Genomic DNA, 11,979 nt, shown 5'->3' on the forward strand with positions numbered 1-11,979 from the left:
CAAACTAAAGAAAAAAAAAAAAAAAAAACGTATTTCAAATTTTAGGAGATGTCAATTAATTCCAATTTTCTCAACTTTAAAAGTAGTTATTTGTGGATTTATTTGTAATTATTTGATATTTTTCAGAAGATTTTGTCGTCATCTTACTCCAATTTTCTTTATTTTTAAAGCCATTATTTGTCCATATTTATTGGCCAGTAAATAAAGCTTATTTTTCGCATATTTTTGACAATGTTACAAAAAGGGGAAACATTTTTGTGTTGCAGATAATTTCTCTTAGTTTGGGTACCAATGTGAATTTTTTAAATGAACTTTTTTGTGTATTAAAAAGCTTTTAAAAAAAAAAAAAGCAATCAGAAGTGTTTTTATTAATGTGAAAAGTGGTGCAAACATATTTGTACTAGGAATATTTTTGGTGTAAATTTAAAGTGTAAACTGTTAATGTGTACATTTTGTTAATGTCATTTTTTCCCAATTGTATCAGTTTTTAAAGCCACTTTTATTAGATTTCTTCTGTAATTTAAACATCACAAACACTGTCTTTATTCACTGGTTTATTCCTGTATTTTCAAAATAAAAGACAAAAAACTGGAGATATCTTATTGTGAAAAGCCGACAGGAAGTGATGTTTTCTTTATGATACACATTAATCGGGGAACATGACAATACTATAAATGTGTATAAAATGTGTTTTTATATATAGTGGCTTTAGATAAATGAAGAAAATATGCGTGATAATTGCAATACTAATATTTGGGGAAATACGGATAAATCTGTCTTTTTTCAACTTCTAACTTTCATATTTAACAGAAAAAATAGGTCTTTTCTCATAAAGGAAGGGAACACTACTCCATAAATATGTTATTTATATAACTGCAGTACATGACTCTTTAATTTGGCAATTCTTTATTATAAATACTCTTAATTTGAGATAAGAACTACTCGCTAAAACCGACTGATGATCCCAGATAGATAAAAAAAACACAAAATATTCAGCTTTAAAAACAATAACAATGGCCTTATTCTAGAATAACAACAGGTGTATTTCCGGATACAAAAACTGTGGATTTAACACACCCTTTGTGTACTCAGTGGCGATTCTAGAGTCTGTGGGGGCCCTAGGCAAAAATTCAGTGGGGGCCCCTCGAACCAGCCATCAGTGGCGCCCCAACACACTCTCCCCCCCCCCCCCCGAGCGGAGCAAGGCAACGAAACTTAAAATAAGAAGCAGCATTTTACGGCGCGCTATGCATGGGGCCGCCTTGAGGGGGTTTCCCGACATGTCGTTGCAGTAAATGAAAGGGTGTTTCATGTTGTGGACCTTCTTAATCTACCTTCTTTGGGGGCCCCCTTCTGGTCCGGGGCCCCAAGCCCTGCCTTGCCTCTTTGCAAGCGGCGCCCCTGTGTGTACTTATACTTATCTTTAAGATGTTTTAAACACATGTTATCAAAGTGGAATTAAACCGGAGGAAAGCAAACGAGGGAAGAGAATACAAAAAATGACTTCTCGTCTCTTTGGTGGCGTCTAGAATGTTTTCAAAGAAATCAAAGAAAACGACAAACAATCATTTGGCCTGAATCTCTCTCAAACACGGCGCCCTCTTTAGTCGAGCGTCATCGTTTATATATTTACAAACTTTTACATATTTTACCGCAAAAAAATAGATTGTCTTCATCTACAGCTGGTATATATATTCTCCTATAAATATGGAATATATTTTCCACAGCAGTACATAGTAGTATTGGTGATATATTGAATATTCTACATGTGGAATACTCCCTTTAAAGCCTGGCTCTTCTTAAAGGGGAGGTCTGCCTTGCGACTGATGTGGTTAAATGGATCAAAGCTGCTTCTTCTTTACTTTGTACACTTAGTAAAAATAATAGATGTCTCGTATCATTGTGGTGATGATGATGATGATGATGATGATGATGATGGTTGTGGTGATGATGATTGTGATGATGATGATGATGGTGATTGTGATGGTTGTTTCGCTCTATAGTTGTTGAGGTTTCGTCAGACCATCTTCACTCAGCTCATACCTGCAGGAGGAGAAAGAGAAGCTTTTATTTTGAAAATCGGACAGATCCACGCTTTTATTTTGGAAATCTGACAGATACATGCTTTTATTTTGGAAGTCTGACAGATACATGCTTTTATTTTGAAAATCTGACAGAGCCATGCTTTTATTTTGGAAATCTGACAGATACATGCTTTTATTTTGGAAATCTGACAGATACATGCTTTTATTTTGGAAGTCTGACAGATACATGCTTTTATTTTTATTCAAAGATTTCTTAACAACATACATGAAACTGAGCTGTTTGTTGGTCTTCATATTTGTATGATCAGAGTTTTATAAATAATAAGTGAGATATCAATCACTCACCATTGTGTCCAACCCTTAGACGTGTCCTCGTACGTCAAATCCACCAGAACCTGAGGAGAAAAGACAACAGAGCTTATTTAAAAATGCTACATCAAGTGTTTAAAAGACTGCAAACAGTTGAAATATGACATGAGCAGAATAATCTACCATCCTTGAAGATACTCTTGTAACACTATTTCAGGTAGATGAACACACTGGAATATTGTCAAAACTCAAGATTTAAATCCATAATCCTCAAACAAAGACTGCTTTATAGATAATTGGATTGATTTCAAGACATTTCTGTATTTAATGAAGCGTGTAGAATCTGTAGTGAGAGAGCGTACCTTTCCCAGAAGGCCTTTGTGTTTGGAGAGCAGTCCTCCTCCGTTCTTCACCGCGACGTCCAGAGTGCGTCTGTGGAGCTCCACGAGAGACACACTGAACTCATAGCTGAGGAGGAGAGGAAACATTACCAATCATCAGCTGCTAAAATACTACGTTTAAAAGCACAAGGCGCTTTCACACCGGAGTACTTTTCCCAGGAATATTTCCGATAGTTCCTGGGATTTTGTGATCACACCAAAAAGAACTAGAACTTTTTTTTGCAAACCTTTTCACCCCTTTTTAGTCCCTGCTAGAGAGCAGGTACTTTCCTGGGGAGGAAAAGGTTCCAATTTCTGATTGGCTGGGCGAATTGCAAACCACGCCCCGTAAAACTCTGAAAAGTTTTTGTGAAGCCGCCATTTTATTTGCTCGCATTAGCATTATTAGCATTAGCATTAGCCCAGCGCACAAACGGAGAGAGACTAACTTATGGCAACACAAAAGAAAGGGGAGCGGTGGAGATGAGGAGGTGTCGGCGCTTCTGGCAATTTACTCGGAAGGCTTCAGTAGAAGCTGCTGGGAGTCCCAGCAGCTTCTACTGAAGCCAGTCCCCAACTCCGGGGACTTCCGGCCGCGGACTTCGGGTGGCAGTATACGCCGTGAAGTTGTTTGCGGCCTGCCAGTAAACCCAAAGCAGAAGAAGAAGAAGTGACGTCAGCGGCTCCCTCAGGGACTTATTCCGGTTTGAACACGATTTACTAGATAGTTCCAGGAAATAACAGTTCCGGGAACTATTCCTGGGAAAAGTACTTGGTGTGAAAGCGCCTATAGTATTTATTTTCCTGCCACTCCAGACTATAAGGCAAGGCAAGTTTATTTATATAGCACTTTTCAACACAAGGCAATTCAAAGTGCTTTACAAAAATCAAAGACATTAAGAGCATAAAACACATTAGAAACATTAAAAAGCAAAGATAATTAAACATAAATAAAAGTTACAAAGTCTTCAACCTGGATTTAAAAGTAGTCAGAGTTGCAGCGGACCTGCAGGTTTCTGGGAGTTTGTTCCAGATATCTGACAATATCCCTCACCAAATGCTCACTGTTAGGGAATAATATGCTTAGGTATTCAACCTTCGACCCAGTTCATCATGTTCTCATCTCACATTCTCCTTCCCATGGCATAGGTCTACGGCCTTGGGTATTGCTGCTATCTCTCGTAAGGAGGGGCAGCTTGGGCGCATTGTTGTTGCCAGTCTATGACCGAGCACAAGCCGCCATGAGGTAGTTTACTGTTCAGGGACGAAGGTTCCCTGCCGCACATTCTTTTCTATGGACGAGAGCTCTAGTTAGATTCAGGCAGGGGCGTCGCCTGGACCTGAAAACATTCGGGGCTTAGCCCACAGTGGCGGCGGCACTACAGTGGCATTTTTTACTGCAACACTCCCCACACGCACAGTACACCCGCGACTGTTACAATGAAGGCTCGATAATCAGCTCACGGCATATAGGCAGGGGTAAAGTGGTATTTTTTATGAGTGGGTGGCTCACCTCCTCTCGGGGGGTCCGGGGGATGCTCCCCCTGGAAGATTTTTTTTTAAATATTGAAGTTAAAAGCATCAATCTGGTGCACTTTGAGAGCAAAATGAAGAGATCTATGGATACCTCTCTCAACACCCATATGAAGCAGAACTGTAAACAGATGTACTTTTTCTTTATGGATATTTTACTAATCACTCCCCTTTTAAACTTTATTCTTTTTTTACTGCCATATAGTATTTCATAACTGTTTTTCATTTATTCTCTTTTTTTTAATAACTATAATGATCATATGAAGGTGTGCCGCGGAAATAATCTTTTGAATAATTTGTGACCAAACCGTTTGAGACCCACTGAGATAACTTAGACTAAAGTTAACTATCTAAACACTCAGAGAGTCCTTTAGCTCACCTGAGTCTCTCAGTCTGAGAGGAGAGGACTCTCCTCCAGCTTGTTGTGGAACAAACAGCTCCTTATGTCCGTTAGTGCAGCTAGCTAACCAGATGCTAACAACACGGTCCATGCTGACACCGGCCCCTCTCTCTCTCTCTCTATCACACTAAATGCGCTATTGCCACACACACACAGAGCCGAGCTTGAATGACACAAGCACACGTTTATTTCCATGCAACTCTCTGATTGGTCTGGTGTCATGCCTCTGTTGCATTCACTGAACACGGGAAATTACAGTGCTGCCGTCCTCTCTTGTGTCATGATGAGGTTCACGTAAAGCACGGTTAATGTATTATATTATTGAGGGAGAATTGTCCGGGGCTACAGAAAAAACATTCGGGGCTAAAGCCCCGGATGCCCAGGCCAGGCGACGCCACTGGATTCAGGGTCCATAATTGTTTAATCTCGCTGATGAAGAATGTTGATTATTACACTCCGAACTAGTTAAAACCTCGAGCTGTAGAAAGAGTTCTTCAGAATTGGTTTGGCAACCGCTGTGTCAACTCGTGACACACCACCTGTCTTGTCAATTCTCCGGCCGAAGCTCCAAATAAACCGTCAGTGTTTGCCATCAAAGCTCCAGCTCTCCTCGTGTCTCTTTTGGCGCATTTCCATTGCAGCGCGTAGCTCGCTTTAAGCGTGCCGTGTCGTGCCGTCCCCTTTTTTGGTTGTGCTTCCACTAGGCCTCGTTCCGGCGCGGCACGGCGCGGGGCCACTTTTTCCCCTCTTTTCTGGCCCTAGAAAATTGTGGTTCTATCGGGGCCAACAAACAGGGCTGAGTCGGGCTGAGTATGCTAAACTAGAGAGAGGAGCGCTGGCAAGAGGGCTAGAACTACAACAAGATGGACATATTTGACCGTGATTTAATTGTAATACACGTTTCAAAATGATGCCGAAGTAACAACATACTGATACCGGTTAGTAAAAACCATGAATTAATGCTTTGTCAAGTCTGCAGACAGACGGCAGGCGAAAAACCTTTTAAAATTCGTGTTTTTCTAGATGGAGATTGGCTAAGCTAACGCAGTATATGCCCCGACCGTCCACACTCACAACAACGGCCTATACAGACATAAATAAAGCAGCGACTGTATTCACCATGACACAGGCAGTCTGTGGTGTGTACTTGTTTAACTTTTGTCGAGTTTCTGAACATATATAAGGAGCTGTGAGCTCTGAGTGCTCACAGCTAACGGCTGTGTTGTGTTTCTAGATTTCTCATTGAAGATGACGTCACGGCTCCGCCTACACTGCGTTACTATAGTAACTACCCCAGTTCCTAAACTGTAATGGAAGCGCAGCATGAAGTGAGTCGGCCCTGTTAAGGCCCAACGCGGCCAAGCCGTACCGAGCCGTACCGAGTGTGGCCGAGGCCGACCGTGTAGTGGAAATGCGCCATTTGAGTCCTGACTCTCCATTGCTACAGAAGTTTCCCCCACCACACCCTCTGTGGGACTAATAAAGGGATTCTGATTCTGATTCTTGTCAATCAACAAATTAACTAAAGACAGCGTTTGGTGATATCATTTGCTCTCACCATCCCATCAAGTCACTGTTTTTTTATCTACAAATCTACAAAGTGTATTGTAAATATGTGGCTTGAAGGTTTCTGACCTTGTTAACAGACGATAACACCCCTTGTTGTTAAATACCAACCAACTATGTGCAATATGTGCAATATATATATGCCGTTAATAACTGTGCAATATATACCTGGCTGCTAAATCCTCAGAACTGGATGTGCATTTAGTAAATTATGCAACTTTTTTCATGCATGCTTCTTAGGTAACATTACGCTGTCTTTGGCTCTTTTCTGCTGTAACAAATGTACATTTCCCCTCTGTGGAACTAATAAAGGTATTCTGATTCTGATTCTGATTAATAACGACAGATTTCTCTGGTTTGACAATTGTTAGAAAGATGTGGGATAACTCCACAAACTACGCATCATAGATCTAGTTATTTTTTGACATTTTAATGAAAATAAGTTGTCCAAAAAGGCCAGTGAAGGTGGGACTCACGTCTGGTCGTAAACGGGGTTGAGGGTCTTCTTGAAGGTGTGAGTTTTCACACTGACCTCCGTTTGTCGGGAAGCAGGTAGAGGCGGACGTACGGGTCCGAGCCGTGGTCCGTGAACGCTATCAGGTTTCTGAGGGAAGGGAAACAACAGATTATAACTGAAGACTTAAAAAACCCTCTCCTGATATATAGAGTCAGTAAAACTCCTGGTTCTTTGTTGTTCGTACCTGCAGCCGTGCACCACCACGATGAGTTTGTTCCTCTGGGAGGAGTGTCTGATGGTGAGCTGGATCTCACCCAGAGGGGAGTGACCAGGACCAGAACCACTGCAGAGAGAGAGAGAGAGAGAGAGAGGGTTAAACCATGGATGTATAATAAGAACTGGATACAGCGAGGGAGGCGGGGTCTCGTTCTTTCCTATGAGAGCTGCTCATTGGCGCATGAGGACAAAATGGCCTGACATTCTCAAGAGCAAAACGTCACAAATTACCCATCATGCCTTGCTGTCAGAGCAGAAGTACCCGTATGTAGCTCATAGAGCGCAGTTGCGTTTTCCCGTAAGCCCCGCCCCCTGTCATTAAGCCCTGCCCACCTTCGGCTCAATAGAATGAATGGAGAGAGAAAATACATTTAGATTCGGCTTTTAGTGCATTTTACAACTTTAAGGACCGAATTATTCTAATAAGGGATGTAATAGTGTTCGTGCTGGGTAGTTTATTTCGTTTAAAAAAAATGATAAGCTGATTTACAGACTACTCTTTCCCGATGTTAGTCAATGGGGAAAAGTCTTTCTGGGCCGGATGACGTCACGGACTGATACAGGAGTTGTAGTACCGCCGTTTGGCCACAACAAATATTTTCCTCAGAGTCCGGGGCACTTCCCTGGGGCTTGGTACACACAAACTGAAAGATTGACAATAAAGTTGACTTGACTTGAGATAAATTGATATATGATAGTTTGATAGTTACTTCTGCAGCTGCGCGAGTCTCTGCTGGAGCTCCTGAGTGGCGTAAGGGTTGGAGATATCAGAAGCGATGCTTGGAGTCAGCTCTTTTCCGCCCGCCAGATATTGCTGCGACCCGGAAATGGCGAGATTAGAGGAGCTCCTCCCACTCAGAGCTAAACCTCCTCCTCTTCCCCCCTGCCCCAAAGGATCGTTGGCTTCTTTCCTTCGATTCATGACGTCCTGCGCCGACACTGAGGCGGAGCGAGGGATATCGAAGGTGGAGGAGGGAGGAACGGGGGAGTCGGAGGAAGAGGCGGCAGGTTGAGGGTTTGTTTTCTTGTTCTTGTTGACCTGCACTGAAGAGGGGGAGGAGGGGGAGGAGGAAGAGGGAGGGCATTTGTCCAAGCTCAGCACCTGAAATTAAAACAGAATCAGAATCAGTGTAGAATCTGTGTTATATAGTCATGTGCAATGCCTTGTGCCAAACATTTCCCAAATTGAGATCAATAAAGTACTTCTTCTCTTATCTTACCCTCAGAGCCATCTTCATCTTCAGCGTGCAGCTCGGGCCGGAGTTCTTGAGGGGGAAACGTTAATTTAAGGTCATTTCCTCGGCCTCCAGAAGGCGAGTCAGCGGCACCGTCAAAACGCCCAACGTACACTCGTGTTTCTCGTCTTTAACCTGAAAACACACGGAGGGGAAGTCATTGTTTTTGTCTTGAGTGTCTCTCGCCTTTACTGCGAATAATGTTTAGACTAGAGCAGCAAAGAAAATATTTTAAAAAGACTCACAGAGAGAGACTTTTTGGAGACAGTTTGCAGAATCAAACCATTAAATGATAGCAATGTTGATTAAATCTTTATGAATAAGCACAACAGTTTCCTGCTCTCTCTCGCTCTATATAAAGTGGGGTTTTAGATAATTTAATCTTTAATTTGGAAAGAGTTCGACATCTTCTTTCTTCACTGAATCGTCAAAATTAAGATCCCGAGTCTCTCCACAGACTGTCTCGCCTCTACTGCTTATATATTTTAGAGTAGAGCATCAAAGAAAATATTTTAAAACGACAGATTGAGCCTCCGTACCTCGACCTCCAGCTCCTGGCTGCGGGGGTTATGGATCAGGAAGGTGAACGCCTCGTCCCACACCGGCTCATTGGTCTTATATCGGGTAGAGGGACATTTGGGTAAACTGGTCACAAAAATGTATAATATTTTTCTAGTTCTCTACCTGTGTTTTTAATTCTTGTTGTTATGCATCATGACACCAAGTCAAATTCCTCGTACGTGTAAACCTACCTGGTAATAAACCTGTTTCTGATTCTGATTCTGATTCTGATTAACTACTACAACTAATGGTGAGCTGAAATATTGTACGTTTATCTAAACTAAAACTATTATTTAGAAACCAGATCATTAATTTCTCTAAGGTACAATGCCATGTCTTTTTATTCTGCTGCAACGCAAACATTTCCCAAAATTAGTATCAATAAAGTCCTTCTTATCTTATCGTATCTTTATCTCTGAATATTCTGTTGTGCAAATAGTCTTCAAGTGAAAGTCTTTTGACAATAAAAGCACCATCCAATTACAATCATTGCACCAGTTTTTACATATCTATGAATATGTTGACATACATACAGTGTAGGTAAGTGGATTGTGTTTATATTTAAAGGTCACCTATTATGCTAAAATGTCCCTGCATGATGAAAAGTGTGTGAAATGAAAGCAATGAGCTGTTTCACAGGTGACTGCCTCCCTCTAGTGGTACAGAACAATAAAGGGATGTGCTTACTCCAGCAAAACATCAGCTGATCATAAATCATGTCCACACAGGTTACAAAAATACACATTTAAATACATTTCGAACAATATTTCACATTTATTCAACGCTCAATGCTCACTAAGGCTAATGGTGTTGCTTCTGTGTTAACCACCATGCACTCTGACATTACTGTGCATACTTTTCTACATTATATGCAAACCACCACCTGTTCATGTTTTTATGAACCACACTCTGTGATTATGGAGCTGTTTATATTGAATATGCAGCTTTTGTTATGATTGCATCATAGACTTTTATATGCAGTCTCTGTACTTTTTTTTATTGCAAATTCGGAAAGGCGATTTCTCCAGAAAAACTCTCATCTTATATTCCTCTAATTCAGCAATTTGTGGGATAGATTACGGGGGGAACAATTTAAGATGTAGTTTGGATTTTAAAAGGGTAAAAGCACTGGGAATTTATTTTTAAATAAACCTGGATTACCCCGGTAACATCAGCAGGAGAGGACTCTTTAAAGTAGAGACACTACATACGGATATACACCTGAACATCAGCAGGAGAGGACTCTTTAAAGTAGAGACACTACATACTGATATACACCTGAACATCAGCAGGAGAGGACTCTTTAAAGTAGAGACACTACATACTGATATACACCTGAACATCAGCAGGAGAGGACTCTTTAAAGTAGAGACACTACATACTGATATACACCTGAACATCAGCAGGAGAGGACTCTTTAAAGTAGAGACACTACATACTGATATACACCTGAACATCAGCAGGAGAGGACTCTTTAAAATAGAGACACTACATACTGATATACACCTCAACCTCAGCAGGAGAGGACTCTTTAAAGTAGAGACACTACATACTGATATAAACCTGAACATCAGCAGGAGAGGACTCTTTAAAGTAGAGACACTACATACTGATATACACCTGAACATCAGCAGGAGAGGACTCTTTAAAGTAGAGACACTACATACTGATATAAACCTGAACATCAGCAGGAGAGGACTCTTTAAAGTAGAGACACTACATACTGATATACACCTGAACATCAGCAGGAGAGGACTCTTTAAAGTAGAGACACTACATACTGATATACACATGAACATCAGCAGGAGAGGACTCTTTAAAGTAGAGACACTACATACTGATATACACCTGAACATCAGCAGGAGAGGACTCTTTAACCTGTTAAGCACCAAGCCTGTTTTTCATGTTTCAGGCTCGAAAATGACATGCCCAAAACAAATGACTACAACTTAACTTCTAAAAGGGTTATATGAATAATGTATTTTATCAAAGCAAGGTTACATCTGTGAGTTGGATGTAGAAGTGTCAGAATCAATATAGATGTTTTTTATTTTAAAGAAAATTCAGATTTTACATAGTAAAAAACTGTAAATTATAGTGTCCGTCCAAAAATTATTTTTTACAGATAGTGAAAACTACCCTTGGGTGATGGGTTAGTAGACTAAAAGCAAAACAAGTGACATTTGACCTTTTTAGAGAGGTTTAGCCAAAACCACCCCACCTCTGAGGTGATTTGGGTGAAAATGGGTTTTTTGCCATATCTCTGGCCCCCCTTGGTCGATTTTGATGGTTGACACCTCTTTCTGACCATTAGAGCCAATATAATCGAAGGGGGAGGCCCCCACACACACACGTTGTGAAGAGAAAAGGTGGGGGCTGCGCGCATGTAATTTTGCAGCAGAGTGGACCTATCTCTAGCTCTGACATTTGGAAACGAAAAAGCAGTTTTATTGCTTATGGATTATCAGAAATCATTTCAAAGAGGGCACAGACACATTGGATTAACCTATGGATTAACTGCAGCATCGTTTTTTTATCGTTTTAATGCCATTGAAGACCAGTTTTGACCAAGGTAAGCCATGTTAGCGTTTCTAGCTACCAAGCTCCACATGTTATGATGTGTCGCAAATGTTTATCACTGAGTGTTGAGGTGGGCACCCCCAGATTCTGTTTCTCCAGCTGATGCAAAACGAGTGGTTGGCTGTGCATCTAGGATAAGTAATAAGGGAGTTATTGTGAGTTTAGGTGCAGAGATAGGTTACATTTTTTCGCTCGTGGCGAAAATTAAAAAGATCAGTTAGCTGAGTTTCTTCCCGTTACATGGATATAAAACATTCATAGTTTATTAAATATTAAGATTCCTTAGACGTTGTTTCCTGCAAATGACGCGTTTATCCGCCCGGTACCGGGGGGATGGTGCGTAACAGGCTAACCGTTAAGTGAGTATGACACATTAATAGGTTTTTAAATATTAAGAAGCCCTGAGACAGTTTCGTGAAAAAACGACCCGCCAGACCCGGATTAGGGTCCTCTCGGGCTTAACAGGTTAAAATACGCATGAATATTTGTTCCCTCTTATATTGCAACTGCGTCACAGCTATTTCTAAATATATACCGTTGTACATTTACTCAAGTATTGTAGCTCGGTAGTTTATCAACATATTTATACTTTGAGTATTTCCATTTAATGCTTCTTGATACTTACAGTCCACTACAT

General features: G+C 41.0%; 1 pseudogene; it reads right to left on the reverse strand.

The window, feature by feature from the left end:
* Positions 1 to 1,294: 1,294 nt before the first annotated feature.
* On the reverse strand, positions 1,295 to 8,213 carry LOC117483765 (annotated as a pseudogene).
* Positions 8,214 to 11,979: the final 3,766 nt, after the last annotated feature.

This window comes from Trematomus bernacchii, unplaced genomic scaffold (assembly GCF_902827165.1).
Source record: "Trematomus bernacchii unplaced genomic scaffold, fTreBer1.1, whole genome shotgun sequence".
Lineage (NCBI taxonomy): Eukaryota > Metazoa > Chordata > Actinopteri > Perciformes > Nototheniidae > Trematomus > Trematomus bernacchii.